Source organism: Equus caballus, chromosome 4, assembly GCF_041296265.1.
Source record: "Equus caballus isolate H_3958 breed thoroughbred chromosome 4, TB-T2T, whole genome shotgun sequence".
NCBI classification, from domain to species: domain Eukaryota; kingdom Metazoa; phylum Chordata; class Mammalia; order Perissodactyla; family Equidae; genus Equus; species Equus caballus.
The window spans coordinates 6,619,385-6,643,417 of NC_091687.1; the positions used below are offsets into that span (position 1 = coordinate 6,619,385).

General features: G+C 43.5%; 1 long non-coding RNA gene across 1 annotated transcript in view; it reads right to left on the bottom strand.

Annotated features, from left to right (window-relative positions):
- Nucleotides 1-24,033, bottom strand: part of LOC102147921 (uncharacterized) — a 113,735-nt gene that overhangs the window by 46,638 nt on the left and 43,064 nt on the right. The window contains exon 2 of the long non-coding RNA XR_011438098.1: nt 6,431-6,504. This is a non-coding gene — a long non-coding RNA (uncharacterized lncRNA). The remainder of the gene's footprint in view (nt 1-6,430; nt 6,505-24,033) is intronic.

Genomic DNA, 24,033 nt, shown 5'->3' on the forward strand with positions numbered 1-24,033 from the left:
TTCCTAGGGTCGTTATGAGTATTAAGTGACTTAATATTTGTCAAGCACTTAGAACAGAGCCTAGAACTTGCTAGATGGTGCATTTGCTAAAATCCATATAGAAATGCATGCATATGCACACAATAGGGTGGCAGGGACTTTGTGTCCTTAAAGACCTGGACTTCAAGTCCTGGTTCTCTTGTACTGTCTGGGTCACTTTGGATATATTACCTGCCCTGTCTAAGCCTCAGTTTCCTTACCTGTACAATAGAACCAGACTCCCTATCGATGGAGCTATTGGAGGATGAAATGAGATATGGTATATACGAAAGCACAGAATTCGGCGCAAATTAGGTATTTAGTAAATGTAAATGTTGTTTCTTCTCTGTTCCCCAGCAGGTCTCTCCTTGTAGCCTCATAAACACACGAGCTAATTCCTGCCCTCAAAGCTTTACCACTGCCCCGCCCTCAACGCTCTGTTGTCTAGTGCTCCCATCATCGCCCTCTGTTCTGTCACGGTGGGGACCTTCCAGCTCTAACTTCCTATTATACTCTAGGGACATTGGAAATTCTTGGAGATGTCTAATTACAGCAGTCTCGAATTTCTAAAGGACCAAAGGGGATTGCAGGTCACTTGGCGTTTTTCTAGGCCTTTCCATGCCAAGAGGAGGACAGGATAGTGTGTGTGTGTGTCCCTCCCAGACAGGTTTGGGCCGTTCTGCTCCGCCCACTCTGGACATTCGAATTCTGATGCAGCTGTCGGTGGGAGCCATGTGGGATCCATCCAGGACCAGTCTCTCCCTTGGTGCTGTCTGTAGGGATGATTTTACTTTGGGCCAATAAAAACATCTAAAGGGATTAAGTAAAAAGAGCGGCTATTTCTTTGACACCTGCGTTGATTTGCCATCATGCTCCTTGTTCGGGGACCAAGTTGTCTTCTTCTCATCCTCCAATCAAATTCAGCAACTAGATTCCTATATTTATGAACCCCGCTTCACCTGAGGTGATGGACCCACTGAGCCTGCAGGCTGAGACAGATGGTTTAGGGGAGTAAGGCTCCCAAACGTGGATGAGCATCAGAATCTTCTGGAATGCTTATAAAAAAATCAGGGTGAGTTATTCTTCCAGACCTATGGCCAGGGAGGGCCTACACAGCTAGGGTTGAGAATTGGAGACCATGTTCAAACACTGGCCCTGTGCCTCAGTGTGGCCTTGGACAGGCCACCGCCCTCTCTCCTGGTGGTTTCTTACGATGGGTAATTGTGGAGCTATCTGGACCTGCATCATTGTGAGGATGGAAGGAGATGGGAAGGATGGTCACCAATACAGGGGCATTTCCAGCTCCCTCGGCCATTTGTGTGACCCCCCTGCCTGGCATTCAGTCTGCTGCATCTGTTGTTTGTGACATTGGGGCAGAGACGTCATAATCAGGATTTTCCAACAATCTATTCAAACAAAGCTCAGTGACTCCAGGTAGCTCTCTAACCGTCAAGAACTATCCAAGATTCGTGTTCGGGCACAGTCATACATTCTGGGGGACAAAGGGATCTCCGCCTGGAGATCTGTTTCATCTCTATGTGGATCTGATTAGGCAAAGAGTTCACATTCTCAGGAATTAAGCCCTAAAGAGACAGTGATTTCAAGTCAAGCAAGAACACTAGCCTAACTACGTTTTCTAGTGGGACACCTCTTTTCTTCTCTTCCTTCCACTCTTTATTCCTTGACTATGGTTCTTTAAAAAAAAAAAAATGGCCCTTTTATATCTGAGGCTTTCACGTAAAGCTCCTGCAAATCCTTTTTTGGAACTAAGTTGGATTTAAGGAATGTGTAATAATTCACGTCCCCCAAACTCAGTTGCCTGGAGTGAAACAGCATCTTAATTAAGAAGCGACACAAAACAGTGTTCTCTGGATTGACCCAAATGCGCTCTGCGAGGCTCCAAACGTACATCCTCACATCAAGTTCAGCCCCCAAAGTCTGGGCTTCTTCAGCCATTATCTTAGAGATATTGAGCACGATGGCCCTGTGGCTCCATGGGGCACCTGCCACTTCCTTCCTCACTTCCTTGTGCTTGCTGGGCTGAGATCTCCATTGCTGCTGACACCAGAAGTGGCCTTTGAGGCATCGCCTCCATGCTGGTGTCCACCACTGTCCCTGCCAAACCTGCGCCTGCCCAGGGACAAGGATGCTGACATCCGCCTGGCTCTAGACTGCTGCTGTGCTGCTGGGGGTTTCCCATATCCTCGCATGTTTGAGTGAAGAGCTATTTTGGTTTTTACTTGCCTTTATCTTCCAGCACCCTCACCTTAGGACCCAGGCACAAGTCCCTGCTGCTAGCCCGGAAATCATCTGAGTAACAGGCACGATGCTCTTTCCAAAATCCCACCAGGATCACCCCAAAACCCCACCCTAATCCTGATCTGTTGCAATTGAACTTTGCAGGTGTCCCCCACTCTCTCTTCCTGTGGGTTGAGTCTTTCCCAGGAGGCTCTGTCCCTCAGGTACATAGACATACGGGAGGCCTACGCCACAATCATCCATGCTTTCCCAGACTGAGATCTAAATCCTAATGGGTAATGGGGAGTGAGAGCTAGCTTAAGCTCAGACCCCAGATACGAGGTAATGAATAATTGAACAAATTAGTGAATAGAAGGGAGGGATGGAATGGAAGGGGGAAAAATAGAAGGTAAATAAAAAAAAAAAAAATGAAAGATTTTGGAAAGCGAATCTTGATCCAAGTTCTAAACTCTCTCACTCATTCAATCGTGGTGGGGTGGGGAGGGCCGAGGAAGAGGTTAAGCATACATAGCCCATCACTTTGGTACAAGTATCAATAGCTGGGTGTAGGAAAAACATGGGAAATTACAGCGCTAAACCTCTCTGAGGCTGCGTGGGGCCCTTCGCTCCCTCCCAGCTCTCAGGAAATTACAGGCCCCCTGAGCAGCGGACAAGTGGAGCGTGCTTTGACTCAGAGGCTGGCGCTGACCTGTGTCAGTTGATCACCCTGGTAGTTGGGATTTCCCCAGAATATCAACCTGTGATGATTTTTTTAAGCTTAATTTCCTATACGCTGCTTGGAAATTGTATAACTTCCTGGAATAAGGATTCAGCAATCAATTTGAGATGGTGGAGCCTCTTTGACACTGCCCGTAGCTCAGCACAGTGCCACACACCCAAAGCCTGAAAGGGGTCAGTGAAAGAATGTGAACCAGCGGGTCCCTCCTCCCCATTCTTGGCAGTCATCTCCTTGTTACTGAGTACGTGAAGGACTGGGGAACAAGGCCACGGGCTCCTTGGCTCCTCCGACCTTGGCTTCACGTTTGCCACCATCTAAGGCTTCCCTAAGGCAGCTGGGTCAAGTATCTGGAAATAGGTAGGCCTCTAGCACCGCCCCCTGCACGTGTGCAGAGCCGTTGGTGTCAGAGCACGAGGCCAACGTGAACATGGGAGGGAGCTGAGCCCACCCGAGGCCGTCTTAACCTTCCATCTTCGGCCTGGCTGCACTCAGGGGAAAGACTACAGGCCCCGCCTCGCCTCTCCTCCGTCTGCCCTTTACTTTTTCTGGCTTTGTATTGGCCCATCTTGCTGTCACCCTTATGTGCCTCCTCTTCAGGAAGGGGTGAGGATCTACCTGAGAACAGGTAAGGGTGGTCCAGTCTTAGGTGGCATTTGATAGCTGTTTGATGAATGAATAAATAATGAATGAACAAATGACTGGGTCTACGTAGGCAGACATGCACATTTTAAAAATAATTAATTTCTCTACTTCTACAGCATGGCGAGTGGAGATCAACGGCTGTCACAACAGCTTGTTAAACTGGAGAGTTTGAGGAAGATATTCTCTTGTACCCGATTCCAGCGTTAAACTAAAGAAAATTAGGAGCAGCTTTATTTGGCCAGGGTTGGGGAGGAAAGGGAGAGACTTACAGCAGGGAGAACTCATTTTGGTGGAGTAGAGGTTGACATCTGCCATTCTACTCCTACCCAAACAATTCCCAGGTGTCAACTCCTAATTCCCAAGGAAGGCTTGATGGATGAATGTGGATGCCTGATACTGACGATCCACGGCGCTTCTCCCCAGGGTCTGCTGACTCTGAGAATCTTCCTCTTCCCCCCTGCTGTGCTATTACACCCCTTTTCATGTGAAAAATAAGGCAAAAGGATCCCACGTCGCCAAAGTAAATAGAGAAAAATAAAACACTCTAAGCAGACGTCTCTCCCACCACGTTTCTACTCTTCTTCGAGTTCTGCTTTACTTTCTCCAGGAACCTCTTTCTTCTCTTCACCAAGCGGCACAACCGTCCACCCGGTCACCTGAGGTAGAAACCTGGGATTCATCTGGAGCATCTCCTCCCTCATCTTTTACATCCAAACAAATGGTCCCCAGCATGTCGGTTCCCCTTTGGAACTCCATCACCTCCTCCACCCCTGCTGTACCGCCATGGTCATTACCATCTCTCCCAAGACTGACCGCTACGATCATTTCCAAACCAAGTTCCTTGCTCCCCCATGTGTCCAACCCCACTTTGTCTTCCACTGTCCCACACCGTGGCCAGAGGTATTCTTCTGGCCTACATGTTTCCGGATACTTGACTGCATGTATGAAAGCCTTAGAGCATTGATGGGATCGCATCCTCCCACTGCTTAAAATCCTTCTGTGACTTGTCCTTCCCCTGGGCAAGTTCAAATGCGTTAGTCTGACACGGAGGGCTCCTTATGATCTTGTCCCCGCTGGTCCTGCAGCTTCAGCCTCATCTCTCATCACATCCCTGCACGCTCCCCTTGCTCCTGAACCTTGAGCCTCTGAACACTGATTCTCCAAAGCACCATGCTCCTTCCACCTGATTGAGTGGGCGTGGGCGTGTGGGCTGATGAGGAAATGCTTTCCAGGGTAGGTAGCCGGGTGGCCTCTCCTAACCACACTCTCTGCAGTCAGCGCCATCTGGCATTTTCTCTCCTAGCATAGTCATTTTCTCAGCAATTATCACAATGTATAAGTAAACATTTATTTCTATTTGTTTCTTGTCTCTCCTGTGAGGGCAGGGACCACATGTGTTCTGTTCACGATACCCCAGGCACCTAGCACAGTGCCTGGGACATAACTGGCAATGAATAAATTGGCAATCAAAAATCAATTATAATCGGGGAGCAAATTGATAAATTTTTTTCATGATGAACAAGTGAATGAATAAATGAATGGGAGTGCAGGCCAAGTGAGCAGCATAAACAGAGGCATGGAAGAGTGTGAGAACATGATCCGGTCAGAGGACGTCTGTGGTTGGTTATAGAGGATTTATGTGTTTGGGAGAGTGGGAGCCTGGGAGTGGCTGGGGAAAGCATTTCTTGCAGTAATATTGAGGTCACGTCAGTATTCTGCCACATTCTTTCTATGGCGAGATAATATCGCCTCTGCCTGGTAACTGGTTATATGACTCCGGTTCTCAAGTGTCTGCTATTGCCCGTGGGAAGTGTGCTTTCTGCCGGGTTGGGCAGTTGGAGCAGGTGCTGGCTGGGCCTGACTCTGTTTGCAGGTGTGGGCTCTTGCATTCCAGGTGTGCCTTGGATTACCTGCTGCTGCTGTCACCTGCTGTATTTTGCATGGTTCGGTATCGGCAAGTCCCATCCTGAGTCTCCCCCAGTGGCGGCACTTGTAGTTCTGCCTGCGTCAGAGCACCTGTTGAGGAGTCTTGTCGCACTTCATTCTCTGCCTTGCGTTTCTCATCTAACTCCCACAGCGTTTAACACCAGCCTTGAGATCCTTAATAACGGTACAAGGTAGTACAGGACAGCTTTTTATTCATCTATTCAAATATATGTTAATTGCATACAATGGGACAGACCCCATGCCAGGCACACGTGTCTCCTAGTCCGCTCGTGGTTCTACGCACTCTGCACTGTTCAAACGTTCACCGTCTGATGGTTCAGCGATTCATCACTGCATTCCCTCAGCCCTGGTTTGCTTGCTCACCAAGCCTCGGTGCCTTTCCTGTGGACTACGCCTGCTTACAAACTCGCCACAAAAATATTAGAAATATGGAGGAACTATTTCCCTGCTATCCTGCCTTCAGCACAACTTAGGAAAAAAATCAAGGTATTCCAGCTCTTCAGCAGCCCTCAGAGGGTTTCTCTCCTTGTTTGCAAAAGCCCAGTTAGAAGTGGATGGCCACCTGCTCCTTCCCGGCGCCTGAGGGATGTTTATACCCCTGGTGTGCTGACACTTCAGGAACGAAGGAGACTCACCTTCTCCACCATTTATTTTTAGTGTCTGCATTTATACTTAGAAGAGAAGCTCTGCCAGGCCTCTGGGAGCACCTTCCTGCAAGGCAGGAGGGGAGGCCACGAGGAGGGAAAATAAGTTGTGAATGTAACTCTCATTTATTTCCTGGAACTGTGACACTGCACAGGCACGTGTACCAGAAGAGGAGAGGAGAGAGGGAGAGTCAGGGCTTACCTCTAGTAGCTTCGACTTGGCCTTTCACCCAGCCTCCTAGTTGGCGCACGACTGCTGCTTCACTCAGAGGGTTCCTAAGAGAACAGGCAAATTGAAATCATGAGGATGGAGAGAGACGCTCACTAAGGACTGGAGTAAAACCACTGCCAATCTGCAACTTGTCACATTTCTTCTTTTCTTTTCAGTTCCTACAAAACATGTTCCTGTGTACTTTATAAAATTTCTACAGTAAGTATTATATGCATGTAGCATTAAATTCAAAAGGAAGAATTTGTAACCCATATCATAGGCAAAAGGTTAATAGTTCTAATATTTAAAAAACCTCTTAGACATTGAGGAACACAAGACTGAAAACTTGATAGAAAAATGAGCAAAAGATAAGAACAAATAATTCAGAAAACATATGTCAATATTCCTTTAAACATATTAAAAGATGTTCAAACTCTCATTATTAGAGAAATGTAACAAAATCCTATGGTATGTTTTAAAAATGGTATACCATTTCTCACCTACCAAATTGATGAAAATTTGAAAATCTTGACAACAAAATCTATTGGTGAGACTGTTGGGAAACAAGTATTCTCATACGTCGGTACAACTGGTACGGAAGGGGATTTGGCAAGATTGAAAAAAACTACATACGCACTTGTGTTTCACCCAGATATCCTATTTCTAGAAATTTACCCTGAAGATACAGCCCCAAGAACAGAAAAATACATTTGCACAAGTTTATGCGTCTCAGCATTATTTTTAATTACAAAATACCAAAAACAACCTAAATGCCTATCCATAGCACAGCAGTGGAATATGGTAAGATACAGCCACTCAATGGAGTCCTACGGAGCTGTATAAATAAATGAGGACGATCTCGATGAACTGGAGAGAGTTCAAGGATATGCTGTTAAGTAGAAACAGAAAGTGCAAAAGAGTGTCTAGACTAATATGCTGCTTTTCATGTCAGGAAGAAGGAGAAATGAGAAAATACACATGCGTTCACTCGTGTATGCAGAAATAAATAGAGGAAGGATAAATCTGAAACTCAGATTGGTTACCTAGACAGGATAGATGGGAACAAAGTACCTAAAAAGATGAAATTGAAACACAATGTAAGGGATGAAGGGGTTCTATATCTCTGACTATCCCTTTCTGGAAAGTTCTGAATTTCAGAATCATAACAATGTTTCGCATGCTAAAAAGAAATCAGTAAATGACTAAAATCAAAATGAAAATAAAATATTGTAAGGGAAACCCAAAATAAAATATGAATAGCAATAAGTGAACCTAACTGTGTTACAAATGAATAGTGCAACATAATCTCCCATACTGTGATTAACATGCGGTGTTAATATTGGAAAAGGAAGATACAAAAATTCTTTGATTTTTTTGGTAAATTTTCCTTAATTTGAAATTTTTTCAGAACGAAAAGTAAAAAAGTAAAAAATGAAGGAGGTGGGGAAGAAAACAAGTAAGTAACTCTAGAAAACAGTATTTTGGCTATATTTTGTAAGGCTACAGTAAAATAGAACTGTACACAAATATTACACACTCTAGTTTGTAATTTTGCTTTTCACAGAGGTATAGGTTAGCAATTCTGAAGCTATTTTGAGTATTTTAGGATTAAACAAATAAGTAAAATAGTATAATAATGAAAGCCAAATTTCTCACTGTAGTAGACAGAGATTTCAGATAAGAATAGAAGGACGAATAGAATAAACTACATTGTGGGATTGGAATTACAGATAGTATGAACTCATGATCAATATAAACTCAAATATATATATCACAAATATAAATATTTGCAGATAGATGGATATAGAAATAGATACAGATGTATGTGTGAGTATCAATATTCTTAGCTCTGTCTGCTACAAGAGACTGGAAGGAATGATGCTCTGGTACCCATGAGCACATTCAATGACCAAATGTTGGTTTCTAAACACCATTCTCTTATAAAAAGAACCAAGAATCCTTGGAGAAATGGCTGATTCAAGGGCTGGACAGGGAAAGTACAAGATGAGCCTGGAACATCTTGTGATGCCAGAAAGTGAAGAAATGCTCAAAATATGATAGAGACATCAAAAGGACACACTGGCCAAATTTAAGGGGCTCCTGATGGTTAAATCTGGGATAGCTAAGCAACAAAATAAATGTCAACACTAGCAGATTATAATACAAGAATAAAACAAATGTCCATGAGTCCACACTCACTAAATAAGTAAATAAGCAATTAAAGTGGGGAAGGGAAAGCTCCTCCTCACAGCAGAACTCCAATTCGTAAGCGTAGAAGGAATGATGAAAACAGAAACTACGAATTGGAAAAAAACCACAGTTATTAATTGTTGCAAACAAGAATCAAAAGAGATGCTAAAGTTACTGGAGTAAATATGTTGAGAAAAGATATTTGCATAATTTCAAAGTATGTCCCCACAAAATAGCGGAAAAGAATAACTTCACAGGGGAGAAATCTCAGTTAACCATGGGATCAAAGATCAGATCACCATTAACGAGGCATAGTGGCATCACGTGCCTCCTGATGTGATGCACTGAGAAGAGCACAACAGTGCTTCTGTGATATTCTTGCCAAAAATGCATTACCTAAATTTCATTAGGAGGAAACATGAGACAAGCTCAAAGTGAGTACATTCCACACAATAACTGGTCATGGTCATCAAGGTCATGACAGACAAAGAAAACTGAGGAAGCATCTGAGATTGGAGGATTCAAGACAACACGATAACTTGATCCTGGAACATAAAAAGGACATTAGTAGGAAAACTGGTGAAATCCAAAGAAGTCTGTAAATAATTAAGAGTATTAAGATTAATTTCCTATACAGTGGTTATATAAGGTGTAACATTTGGAAAGGTAGAAGAATTCTTTGATATCTTTTGCAACTTTTTTCTAATTCTGAAAATTTTTCAAAATGAAAAGGTAAAAAGTAAAAATAAATAAAATGTTAAAAGGAAGAAAAGGGTTTGCAATATTCCTACCAAGCTATTCTCCAGAAATCAATTTTCTTCCCAACAGATAGCTGATATTAACAGCTTCTAGTATATTCTTCCAGAGGTCATCTATACAAACAAATACATGTATATTCATCACATATGTTTATGCATATATATATTAGAGATCCTTCTGTACATGTCATTATGTTAATGGCTGCATAGTATTATAGAGATAATATATATTACATATATTAATTATTGATGGTCATTTATGTTTCTGATATTTTGGTCTTACAAACAATATATATTAATTAGTGAGGGACATTGATGATGTTTCTAATATTTTCATACTTTAAACAATACTGCAATAAATTCTTCCTTTTCTACATATACTAGTACTTATAGTATAACCTTCTAGAAGTGGAATTTCTGGTTCAAAGTATATAAAGATTTTAATTTTTATTGATATGGCCAACTTGGTCTCCAAAGGTGATGCGCCATTTACATTCTTCCCATCAGTGTAGGAGAGTGCCTATTCTTCACGAGCTTGTCAACATGGTGTATCAAACAATCTTTGTTGATATGATGAGTAAAAAACACACCTCACTGTAGTTTTAATATGCTTTTCTCTTACTGAGAATCATTATGAAACACATATAACTGCATTTATGTTTTTCTTTCCATGAACTGTATATTCTTTTACTTTGCTTATTGGAAGGGGGTTACTCATTTGTCTTCTTTGCATTATTTCCAAATTTAACACAACCTTGCAAAATAGGTATTATTATCCCCACTTAGCAGACAAAGAAATAGAGGCTCAGAGAGTCAAGGCATTTTCCCAAAGTCAGAATGCTGCTGGTTAATCTGTATAGCTGAGCATCTCAGTTTGCCTAACTTCAACCTGAGTTCTTTCTACAGCCTGTTGCCCAGATTAAAGTGAAGAAAGGAAGACGGAGCCCTTTCTCGTCTGTTGTCTGAGGAGTGGCACATTCTCTATATTCACAGGTGCACATTGTTCCCAATTGTTAAATTACCTCCCTTTTTCCTGGTAGAATGACCTCTGGACTTTCACCTGCTCCCTGGTTCCAGCTTCACTATTTGCATTTTCCGGTTAAAATGCTATTCATTTCATGTCTGACACTCCAATTCTATTTTATTTGTATAAACAAAAGACGAGGTAAAAGTTTAGAAAGAAGACTTGGAAGTATTCAAATGACGTCTGGAAATGTGGTACAAATTACTGAAGCTGTTAGAGGACATGGCCAAGTTGTTTTGCAAGCCCTTGGTTAATGTTTTCCCAGCTGCGGGATGGCAGTTGCTCAGCCATATCCTCGATGCCCAGGGCTGCCTCCAATTTCCGTATTTTCTACAGGCAAGATTGTGAATGCCCAGGCACAGGTTTGCCAGAGGAAATAGAGCAGCCTTTGACAGCAAACTTGGAAAGATCTGGAAGCTTCCATGTGAATTATGGAAACTCTAGAAACAGATATTTGAGAATTAAAACCCATAGTAGTGTTTCCAGTGCAATGTGGCCTTGCAGCTCCATAGAATCGAGTTCACAAAGAGTATGTTTGTCAATGGTGACATAAATCCATCTCCAGACCTATTGCCAGCAACATATGAAGGTATACTTTTACTAGAGAGAGAGAGGAAAAAAAACGAGAGGAAAAGAAAGAGAGAGAAAGAGGGAGAGGGGCAGAATATGTTTTGTGTTTTCTCCTTGCAGACCAAAGTGAAATGAGTATCAACAAAGTAATCGTTAGCAAATGGACACCTCTAATGAGTTCAAAGGGATTTTGAAAGTTAATTAAGGGTTCAGTTTGTGCTCATTAAGTCTTAGAGGGCCTCATAATACTAGAAAGATCCTTTCTAAATTCTTTTTTAAAAATTTATTGAGACAATTTACGTACAGTAAAATCCAACATTTTGGTGTATAAGTTCTGAGTTTTGACAAATACATCTGGTTGTATAACCATCACCACAATCAAGATATAAAACATTTCCATCATCATGTTCCCCCGCCCCAATTCCCTCGTGTCTCCTTGCAGTTAACCCCTCCCTGCTACTAGACTCTGGCAACCACTGATCTGTTTTTGTTTTTTTTTTTTTTTGTCTATATCAGAATGCCATAAAGTAAGTAGACTTCTGAGTCTGGCATTATTCACATAACCACAATGCATTTGAAATTCCTTTTGTTGCATGTGTCAGTAGCTCACTCCTTTTACTGTAGACCCGTGTTCTACAAGCTTGTTTATCCATTCACCACTTGAGTTTCATTTGGGTTGTTTCCAGTTGTTTGTGATTATGAACAAAACTGCTATAAACATTCATCAACAGGCTTTCGTTGGAACACGTTTTTATTTACCTCAGACAAATATCTAGGAGTGAGTTTGCTGGGTCTTATGGTAAGTACGTATTTAACTTTGTAAGAAACTGCCAATCTGTTTTCCAAAGCTGTGCCCTTTTGCATTTCCAACCACAACTCAGGAGAGTCCCAGATGCTCTCCATCCTCACCAACATCTGGCATCCTGGGTCCCCCCCCTTCTAATGGGTGTACTGTTGTTTCTCATTGTGGTTTTAATTTGCAGTTCCCTGATGACCGATAATGAACATTTTCATGTGTTTACTTACTGTGTATACATGTCTTTTGGTGAACTGTCTGTTCAAACACTTTCCCCAATTTTTAATGGGATTCTTTGTTTTCTTTTTGAGAGTTATGTATTCTGGACACAAGTCCTTTATCAGATGTATGCTCTACAAACATTTTCACTCCTATTATGACTTGTCTTTTCATTTTCTTAACAGTGGCCAGATGGTTAACTTGACTGGCCAAGAGGTGCTCAGGTTAAACATTATTTCTGAGTGTGTCTGTGAGGGTGTTTCCAGATGAGATTAGCATTTGAGTTGGTGGAGTCAGTAAAATATATGCCCTCCCCAAAGTGGGTGGGCATCATCCAGTCCACTGAGGGCCTGAATAGGAGAAAAGGCAGCCAAAGGAGAAATTCTCCCCTTTTTCTTCCTGCCAATGGCTGAGCCAGGGCATTGATCATCTCTGCCCTTGGTGCTCCTGGTACTCAGGCCTTCGGCCCCTGATGGTCGTTTATACCATCAGCATCCCTGGTATATATGTGTATCCTATTGGTTCTGTTTCTCTGGAGAACCCTGACTAATACAGCGGCTTTCAAATAGAATATTTTAATTTTTATAAAGTTGAATTCAGCAATTTTTTAATTTCACGGTTTCTGCTTTTTGTGTCCTCTTTAAGAAATTTTTGCGTAACACAAAATAATAAAAATATTACCCTATTTTCTCTTCTAGAAGTTGCATAGCTTTAGGTTACGTTTAGGTCTATGATCCAACTTGAGTTAATTTTTCCTTAGAGTGCCATTTTATTTATTTCTTTACACGTGGATGTCCAACTGTTCCAGCACAATTTGTTGAAAAGATGACTCCTCCTCTTTGAATTATCTCGTCGCATTTGTCAACATCGATTGGCTATATATGTGAAGTCTATTTCTGAGCTCTCTATCCTGCTCTGTTGGACTACAGGTCTATCCTTAGGCTAGTGCCACCCTCTCTTCACCACTGTAGCTTTATAGTAAGTCTTGAAACCAGGTAGTATGAGCCTTCCAATTTTGTACTTCTTTTTCAAGACTGTTCCGCTAGAACTACCAGCTCTCCATATGCATTTTAGAATCAGTTTGTCAATATCTATAAAAAAGCCTGGTGGGATTTTGATTGGGATTGTAATCTACAAATCAATGTGGGGAAGATTAACATCAGAACAATATGGAATCTTCTAGACTCATGGTCCAGGAGAGGAGAAGCACCTGACAGGAGAGCTAAAGGCGGGTCCCCTAGCCTACATGCAGAAGGTGAGAGGGAAGCTGAGTCCTGAAGGATGGGTAGTTGTGAGAAAGGTTGAAAACCACCAATTCGTTGGGGCTGAGCTACGCTTGAAGTTGTTGGGAATCTTCAGCTCCTCCTTCCCTCCACACATCTCTAATAGAAGTTTTTTCCTGGAGAAAAATAAAACCAAGAAACAAACTACACAATGTTGGCACATGTGTCACGTTGTGTAGTGAGAGGCACCTTCCTCTCCGGGCTGAAGTTCTCCAACGAAGCAACTTCTGACGGTAGAAATCCAGAGAATGAACTAGCTTGGGGAGGCGGATATCCATGTTTTCCCTTGAACAGTTGGGTGTTATTTTTTCCCTGGAACCTGGTAGGAAGCCCCAAACTAAATTTATAGTCAGCCCACAGGAATCTCTTTCTCCTAGAAGGAAGTAACAGCGTATTTGATGAAACATGGTTCTCAATGGGAATTAACACAGCAAAATGTAACAAGACCAGTGGATTCACCCCTCAATCCCTTATCTGATCTCAGAGCTTAATGGCTTCTGGCTCCCCGCATTGTGCAAAGTGGGAGGTGGGGCCCTAAACAAAGCCTGCATTTGGCCACAAAGCTCCCTCTGTGTCACATAGTCTAGGGTGTCCCCAGCCCCCAGTAAGAATTCTGCTGTGTGAGGATGAATCAGCAGAATTTTGCCAGAGTTTGTGGTCGGAGAGACCAGTCACATCACCTCTGTGTCATGGCTGGGGAGCTGTGGACTCCTCTCTTTGCTTGGCAGACTCTCAAGGTCCCTGGGGCTCTTTGCCTAAGAATTGCCCTCCTGCAGGGTGTGAAGGCTCAGTCTCCACGTTACTTGGCCAGGTCATCCTTCAGTTCTGCTCCAAATGCAGGCAGAGCTAAGCTCAGGATGACAGGTGGGGCACGCTGAAGGACCCAGAGCGAGTCCTGCCTGCCAACCTGACCAGACAGACCTCATCATAAAATTACAGGATGGGAACATATAACCGTTCAACAGCGAGTGAGCAAATAAAGATTAATTTACATCTTCTACAGAATAAAATGAATTTTTAGAGGTGGTGAGATCTATTTAGAGTGGAGGAAGCCAGCCCGAGGATAGCGTGGCCTAGCTTTGCAAATCAATTCTCCCTCTCTGGCTGATCCTATATAACTTCACACAAAGATTTCATTCTTCCCTCGGTGTAGAAACTTACCTTCTCTTTTTGCTTTACAAAAAAAGGAATTTGAAAGGGCAAAAGAAAGCTGCTGATAATTCCAACATCTCATTGGAGACAGAAATTTTAATCTTCTCTCATTAAGGTGAGCTACCCAGTAGATTTTTTGATTCTATCTCCTTTTATTTTTTCCATCCCCTCCTGGTGGTAGTACTAATAAGCCAGGCAACTTTTTTTAAAGATGTTTTTTAAAGAATTTTTAAAAACATATTTCTCGTCATGAGACTCACAGCATCCCCCTGTGGAAATCAAAGCAGGTATTACCCCATTTTTCAGATGAGGAAACTGAGGCTCAGAGATGTTCTATTGATGTGGATTAAGGCTGCCCCAGCTAGAGAAGCCCAAGGGGACCTGGCCTACATGCCAAACTATACGACCCAGTGGACTTTTTTTATGGTATGAATTAGGACTGCCCCAGGGAGAAAAGCCCAGGGCATCCTCACCTACATGCCGATCTATATGGCCAGATTCATATCTAAAGTTATATGAGCGCACAATAACCAGACCCCATCTGCACTGAAATCGTTTAATGACTTTTTACATCATCTTTTCTTTTCTCCAGTAAAAATAAGTCACGTACCCATGCCTTATAAAATTAGCCCTAACCCTCAATTCAGGGCAGCAGCAGGAGCTCTGACTGCCCATGGGTCCTGTCCCCACGCACCAGTTCTGCCTGCCCGTGGGCCCTGTCCCCATGCCAGCGGGGGCAGCAGCAGCTGGGCTCTGCATGCCCATGGGCCCTGTCCCCATGCCAGCGGGGCAGCAGAAGCGGCGGCAGCAGAAGCTCTGACTGCCCATGGGTCCTGTCCCCATGCTATTCCACACTATTCTCTAAATAAAAGAGCACTACTGCCAGATCTTGAGAGTCTAAGAAATCTTTCTTTCAACTCCTCGGCTCACCGACCCCGCATCACTATGACTTGGCCAAAGTTACACAGGTTGAAAGTGGCAGGGTCCAGTCTGAAATATTTTCTTCTTTTGCTCAAGATTTGTTTTGTTAAAATGAGCAGCCAAAAGGGAAAACTGAGGACCTAGATGGTTCACAGTGGGATCTTCAGCCCACTAAATAGGTCCATATTTTGTTACATCTTTAGTTTTTGATATTTTTTTCTATTAAAATTGTGATGGACGTGGACCCAACCACATGCCCTACTGATGACCACACTCACAATAGGTTTACTTAGTACTCAAATGAGCAGCTGTTACCATGGAAACTTCTGAAAACATCACAGGTCTTTGATAGTGTAAAGGGGCCCAGAGTAGGATATATTCTGGTTCTTAAATGACTAGTCAGCTTAAGTCAGCATATTTGTCCAGATTTTGCCCTCAGACATTCCAAAACATTCTGCAATTAGCTCAAAAGACGGTGACTGATAGCAGTTAAAAACTCAGTGCTAAAAACCCTCAGGAAAATCCTATCTAATTAAGATGAAAGATGCAGATGTGTATCCACTGCCTCTTGGACAAGACCAGGCAGAGCAGAGAGATGGAAAGCAGGAGAGTTTAGAAAATGCAGGGAGGAGCCTCGCTGCTGTGGAACAGATTCAGTGGCCATATTTCTTCGTTGAGTAGAAGACAGGAGCTGGCTTCTATCATGGAGGCACCAGTAGTATTTGTCCAACCAATGACATTCCGCACCAAAAGCCACTGTTTCCCATCCATGCCATTACAGCCTTGTGGGCGGCTATACACCAGACAAGACACTGCAGCTCCCCACTTGATGCTTTCCGGAAATTTACTTGAAAATAATGCCCTACCCATAATTCACTCCACTCCCTTGCACAAAGAGATTACATTTTGTGGGAAAAACAGACATAAAATTGTATCATCTGTATATCAAGGAGCTCATGCAAAGAGGCTCAGCAAAGAGTGCCAAGGTCAGACAGGCAGGAACGACCATGGATCCACCTAAGATTATCAAGCAAGCTACCCCGGACTGGGTGGTTGCTGGACACAGGCCAAGAAGAGCATTCTAGATGGAGGAAATGACATATGCAAAGTCAGAGACATGAAAAAGTGGCGTATTTGGCAGACAGCCAAAATGTCTTTGTTGTTGAATGAGAGTGTGAGAGTGTGTGTGTGAGGCTGGCTGAGGGCCAGGTTGGAAAGGCCTTGTGTGCTGTACCTTGGCGTTTGCATTCGACCTGCACAGTGTGGTGGGCTTTCAAGGAGGAGAGTGACATGATCAGTCTGAGATCTGGAAAGGTGACTCTGGCGGCAGTGGGCCAGAAGGGGAAGATCCTGGGGACAGGGATGCCAGGTAGGACCAGTTGTAGGTGTCCTGGAAATGACGGAGGACACCAGGCCCAGCCCAGCCACGGTGGCAGTGAATCAACACTCACAGGACTTAGGGGCACTAAGAAGGAAGACACCACTGTAACTAATCCATGTGATTGACAAGGACAGAGGACTGAGAATTCCTGAGCGCCCAGATTCGTGTCTGGGGCTTCTGTGAGTACCCCTTGCCAGGTAGGACTCGAGCAAGCTGTGCGCTAAGGAAGATCATTATGAAGTGGGCAGGGCGTTTTGCGTTTTGTTTTTTTCTTTCAAAGGCATAGTAAAACACTTAAGAAAGACTTTAAAACCTCTGGGTTGTTTTTTTACCAGGTGTAACTTCTGATCAGAGAACTCTACCGCACAGGGACCAATAAGGTGGGGCCGCATATTTCTTTATTTTACTTTAGCTGAAGAAATTTCCCTGCTGCTTTTGTACTAGTTTTTTTCTCCTGCAATTAATCTGCCACCTGGTGGCCTAATGAGAAATTTCAGTTTTCATAGATTGGAAAGGAAGCTAATACAAGCAACAACATGCTCCTGACTATCAGGAATAATACGTCAATACGGGACTGCCTTCCTCTGACCGTGTGATGCCCCCTCACCTGCTAACCAAAGGCATTTTGTAATTTCCCAAGAATTCATGCAATAATAAGGAAGTGCTTGACTCATAGACACTTCTTAAAGCTGTATGCTTTTGACTCCACAAAACGAAAACTGGAATACGGTCCTTGTATTTTAACAGGAAGAGAAATTACCCTAAAAGATATAGAGCCCCTTAAGATTAATTTCAACTTATAAAATATTGCTTAAAAATAATAAGGTGCATTTACAAACATAGATGAAATCTGGATACTGAGCAAACACCCTTTAAAGTAAAAAGTGAACACAAGCGGATCCCTTTTCTCGGGCTGAGTCATGAGACCAGGATGTAATAATTGATCTTCTTGAGAAATGGAGAGGACGGCTTCTGTGAGAGATGGGGCATCCTTGAATCAGACCACTGCTTTGATTCCACACAAAGCAAGCAATGACCCATCCTGAAATACGTCCCATTAGTCATGAGGGCAGTGCCGTAAGACGGTCAAGGGGCCAGCCCAGGGTTCTGCCTGCCTCTGCTGTGTAGACGTTTAACCATTGACTTGCTGGATAATAGCAAGGCTAGGAGAGGAGTCCCAGAGAAGGGATGGACGGGGGCACTGGAGAACCAGACCCGTGCAGACTGGCTGAATTTCAGCATTGCCCTTTGTTCAACCTATTCTCAACCTCAGAAATGCTGCCTAAAGAAAGATGTCTTTTTGTTTTAATTGAGATATACTTGACATGAAACATTAGATTAGTTTCAGGTGTACAACATAATGATTCGGTTTGTGTGTATTACAAAATGACGAAAGTTGTCTTTCTTTTTTTGAGGAAGATTAGACCTGAGCTAATATCTGTGGCCAATCCTCCTCTTTTATTGCTGAGGAAGACTGGCCCTGAGCTAACATCCGTGCCCATCTTCCTCTACTTTATATGTGGGACACCTGCCACAGCATGGCTTGACAAGCAGTGCATAGGGCCCCACCCAGGATCTGAACCAGCGAACCCCAGGCTGCCGAAGCAGAACGTGCGAACTTAACCACTGTGCCACCAGGCTGGCCCCTGGAATATGTCTTTTAATAGTTACGTTCTTCTAGTACAATACTTACAATGTAAAATCATCAACATAGATGTGGCCAAAGTTTATTTTTGCTCTATTGTGAAGCAAGGGTGTGCAAACCAATTAAAAAGCATAAACAATGTTTTTAAAGGATGTTTAAACCATCTAGGTGCCCGTGATTTTCCTCAGTTTCCATTTCTGTATCTTTGTTTTCATCTGACTGCACAACGGTCATTAATTCTAAAATGACTCCGGTCGATCCTCTTGTTTTCTAGGTCCAGGCATATTGTTCGCAAATAGTAATAATTCAGCGCCCTCCTTCCTAACGGTTATACTTTGAATTTGTTATATATCTTAAGGAATTGGCACACAAACTACATAAACTCATTGCTGTATTTGGTAATAGTTTGTTAGCAGTGGGTCTCAATTACGATTTAACACATGAAAGAAATGCGGCTTTGAAACATTGTATGGGGTTCAGATTTTTTTAACCTAATTTAAATACTGGTCTCCCCTCCAGCCCAGAGGAGGAGGATGATGATGATTTGGATGATGAAGATTTTGCTCTGTTTGTGTGATGTCTCAAAGAATGCAGGAGCCAGAAGGAAACAGAAAGGTAATTGAGTCCCCTCTGCTGCCGATTGAGTTAACTCAGGTCTGTTGTAAGACTGGACTTAGCTTTGATCCATTCTGCTGTGCAACTCGATGGAGAGGAAAAGGGAACTGACTAATGTGTACTGAATCATGGAGAATATTATGCAAATGATGTGGAAACAAAAGTGATCAGTCTTGGACCTTCCCAGGGAGAGTAGCTGAGGCAGCAGACATGGCCAGAGTTGCGTCCTCGAGGCTGCGACAGAGGTAGGTGGGCTGCAGGTGTGAGTAACAAAAGATGACAGGAATCAGGATAAGCACCGCATGCACCCGGGAGGGAGAGCTCAGGGTCAAACACTAGACTTGGGAGAGACACAAGCTCAGTGCGTGACTCAGTCGCTCCTCTTAGGGTTTGCAGTCTGCTGCGAGGAGTGTGCGGGTGAGGGAGCAAGTCTCACAGATTCTGCCCTCAGCAGAGTGTAATGAAGTGGAAGCCTGGGGAGTGGCCTGGAAAGTGGTGTAGAACACTAGCTTCCAACCTGGGTTGCATACGAGACTTACCTGGAGAGCTTTGAAAAGTCGTAATGCCTAGCTCCCACACCCCTGGGAGGGGGACCCGGGCATAGCTTTTAAAGCTCTTCAGGTGATTCCAATGGAGAGCCAACATTGAGGATCACTGGAGTAGGAAACATGCGTATAAGATTTCTACCTCCCAGCAGGTAGAAAGGCTGTGTCATCTTAGAAGATTAGATGTGACACAGCTATTGGTCCGCCTTTCCCAGCCCCCTGAAAAGAGGGGCTCTAACCTGCAGGCTCAGCTGTAACAGCTTGATTTAGTTCTGACCAGGCCCTGGACTGTTTTAGGAGCTCAGCTCTCATCAGCCCGTGGGAGAGCTGGAATTAATTTTGCCCCCTCTCCAACATACAATTCATCCCCAGGGTGCTCCCGTTCTCAGAGAGCTACAAGGCTTTCCCCTCTCCCAGTGTCCTTTTTTGACTGACATTTCTGGGTTTTATTCCTGCACCTGCTGGAACTAGAATCACGCTCAGCACACCAGCCAACCTTACTGTCACTCCCTTCTCCCTACAGCTGGATTGTGACCCCTTGTCACGGGCTGCTAGCTGAGGGTATGCTGAAGCCTGGTGGATCTCACCATTGGCTCAGCAGCCTGGACCCCTCTGCTATCGATTCCAGCATGGAAAAAGCTGAGGTCCCAGAATCCTCTGGGACAGAAGGAATTGCATTGCCAGCCTCCTATTGGGGCCATCCTCTGTCTGGGTTATTTTCTGGAGAATGAACATCCCAGTTCTCAGTTGTTTCACTTTCCCACTGGCCCACTGCTGCCTCAACATGGAGGCCAAATGGTCAGAACTCAAATTCATGCCACCCAGCTAGTGGGAGGGTAAACCCTGAGCCCTCCTCAGGGGGTTCAGGTGTTCTGGTGACTGAGAAGTCTGTGGGAAGGTACTTGAAGAACACACAGTTGAATGACAACTCTGGCTAATTTGTAGTGAGTACTTGGAACAGTAGACTGAGATAGATTTTAAGCCCAAGTCTGGGGGCAGCAGGCAAGAATGTTGAAATCAGTGAGTGATGTCTGCCGTGAATGTGGGAAGATCCATCAGTGTCTCTACTACCATACTTTCCCTTGAGCCAGTTCCCTAGGCAGAGCACCCTTCTTCCTAATTCTGTTACCTTCATAACTCATCTCTTGTTTGCCCCCGCCTTTTTCTTTCCTTCAGAAGCCTTTTTGGTGACTCCAGTTGAAAGCTGAAAACTGTCAGCCACCCTGGATCTGAAAGAGAAGCAGCACCTTTCTTCTTCCTAAGCCACCAACACAATACAGGCGTGCGTGGATGAGGGAAGTCCGAATAGGAAACCAGAGAGGGAGCCTGTGCCATGGAGAAGCAAACGAAGTTTTCACGGTCTTGTGGAATTAGAATTTAGTACTTTTTCTATTTAATTATGGCCAATTCACAAAATTCTTTCTTTTCTTCTAATTCCCTTTTTGTACCAAATGCCGTTTCCTCTCAGTGCCGTCTCTCCCATAATCTCCTCCCCCTCTTTTTTTTTTTTTTTTTCCAAAATTGATGTGGGGTTGAACTCAAAAAGGAATATGGCTGCCTGGAAGTCCCTCCTGACCCCCAGGCAGCCCATCAAGTTGAGGCTGTGGACAGAAAAGGTGCCTGGGGAGCAGTCCTGAGATTCGGGAGCATCTCTCCGTGCTCAGTGGCCATTCGTCCCAGTTGGACCCTAATTGTGATCCTGCCCGCACCCCTGCAAATACTTGAGGCTATGCAGCACCAAATATTCCCTTAGCTTGTCCTTTTTATCAAAGTCGAACAAAAACACAAGAAAAGAATGGGAGGTTGTTTCCCCCAGCCCCATGGAAGAGAAAGGAAAAACATTAGAGGCTAAAAGATTGCTTTCAGTGAAGTTCGAGGTGGGGTGGAGGGCTTAGATTGAATTAAATGCTCTCACCAAACCTTTAGCATCTACCAACTACAGCCTGGCAGCTATTCTTGATTAAAGCTGGTCCCGTATCTCCAACCGTTGGCACAATGTATCCTTGGATGTCCCACTGTCAGCGATGAATGTTACCACCATTCTCCCAGTCACCCAAAATGGAAACCTCAGAGTCATCACTGATGCTCCTTTCTTCTTAATCACCAACATCTTACTGCCTCAGTGTCCAATAGATTCTCTCAAAATGGCTCTAGACCCACTCCTTTCTCTCTCTATCCATGACTACTCCCTTGTCCTTGTCCTCAGAGCTTCATCCTTGGATTACAGCAGCCACTTGGTCTTCCACACTCTCCAGCTTCAACCCCTCTACTATCAGACCAATATTCCTAAACACAAATTTTGTGTTTCACCACGCTACTCAACAACCTCCAGTGGGTTCCCATGCTGACATCCAAAGCCTAATGCTCTATGGTGTGCAAACCCTCAATAATCAGTCACCATGTTTCCTATCTACATCATTTCTAGCTGTTTCCTAATGGTACTCATATGCTCCAAAAATCATGCTTCCACACACACACAGTGAGCCCCTCACTTGGTGTACAAGTGGCCTTCTGCTTGTCTTGTAGCTTCAAGCAGGGGTTCAAGTGAGACCCCTAAAGCTTTGTGTGTTCCTAGCCAGACCTCCCCAGCCTCACCTCAGCACTACCATCAAGGCTCTTTTCATTCTGCCTTTTAACATTGCTTGTGTTTGTTTCCTCAAAAATCCCAGGTCTCCCTGTTTGTCCCCATCTCCCAGACTCTAATACTTACATGACCCTACCCATCTCCTTTTCTCACCCTGTCTCCCTCTGTTCCTTACCTCCTAAAACAACTTCAATGTGCCTTTTGAAGCTCACTGTCCATCACCAGCAAAACTTCCTGTACACTCGACTTCTCCTCTGAATGTTTCCTTCATCTTCTTTCTCTCGCTGGAAGTTGCCTTTCCCCCAAGGATCCAGCTCCAATAAATAGGAGCTGTTTTCTCTTCCACGTCTCTCGGGCCAGTAAGCTTGGGCAGGGGTAGGGGAGGGTGGTGATGTCCTCCTCGCTCCTTTTTGCTGTTTCTAGACCATTCTCCCTCCCTTCTCTCTAAAACCATCTGTCTTCAATATTATGTCATTATATTATGCTGCCCACTGTTCCTCCTTGTGACAGCTACTTATCAACACACTGGTTACATTCCATAATTTCTTCAGATTTTAACTCCTGACTCATTGTTGCCCTCCCCAATATACTCTCCCTATGGTTCTTGATGATGTCAGTATGATTAATCTTCCCAGTAAATGGACTCCTCGGTTTCTTGACCTCATCTCCTCCAAAGGTCATACTATAGATTTTATTTTTACCAATAATCTTCCATTTTATCAATTGCCAACCATCCCTATCTATCTTTCTAGTTTCCCTAGTGCCTGGCCTCCAAGAATCTTCTCCTACACCAAAACCTAGAATGTATTGTTTCTTCTACCTTTTCACTGACCCTTGCTCCCCTCTTATCCTCATTTACCCCCTTTCCCAGATGAAATTCTGTGGTCAGTCATTATATTTACTCCCTTGCATACAGTCTCAGTTCTCTTGCCTCTCTCTCATTTTGTTGTGCTCCTTTGTATTAAAGCATAATTAAAAAATTTTTTTAAACTGGACTCTGATGCAAAAATTAAATGAACGAAGATCAAATATTTTATTCAACTAATTAATTAATAAAGGAATTAGGAAGAAGTTGTGACCAGTTTAAAGAGCATTTAAGAAGCTAAGGATAAGATTGTTAGATGAGATACAAACCAAGTTAACATTCAACAAGAGTTATAAACTGTGTTCTACTCGGCAGAAATTATTTGCATCTCTACTGACAAAAAAATGACAACTTAATGTGCAACTTCATATATTATCTGGGACCCTTAATTAATAGTTAACAATAAGTTGAACTCAGTTCATTCCCCTAGATAATCCTTGGGTGGCCTTCATCACCATATGACAAAGAAGGACATTGGGCTCACAGTTTTGCCTTATTTCCAAGTGTTAGAAACGTTTTCTGAAAAAAATCACAAATGTGGTTAAATCCAACCATTTCTCACTTGTACTACATAGCCAGACATGTCTGGAAAAAAACAAAATCAGTGCTCTGACTTGGAACTCAGGATCACTAGTTTCAAGAAGATTCTTAACTGCTGCATAGCAGCCATGTTCTTTTTACCTGGTCCATTTGCTCTCCCACTCTCCTAGATGATTATGTCATACTTCTCCCCTCATACTCCCAATGTTTCTTTCCCTATACCCACTCTAAGCCAATGATTTTGCAGCTTATTTCAGTGAAACAATATGAGCAATAAAAACAAAAATTCTAAACTGCCATTGCCACATTTACCTCCTTGTATGTATTTGTGCCCATCTATTTCACTTTCTTAGACAACATGAAAATGAGACAAATATGTGAAAGAGGAGATTTCAGGCATTTGACAACAGGCAGCACAGGATAGTGATCTCCAAGAGAAGGGAAAAAATGAGATGAGCCCTATCATCGCCCCAGCTTACTGTCCAGTCTCACTTACAGACCACAGT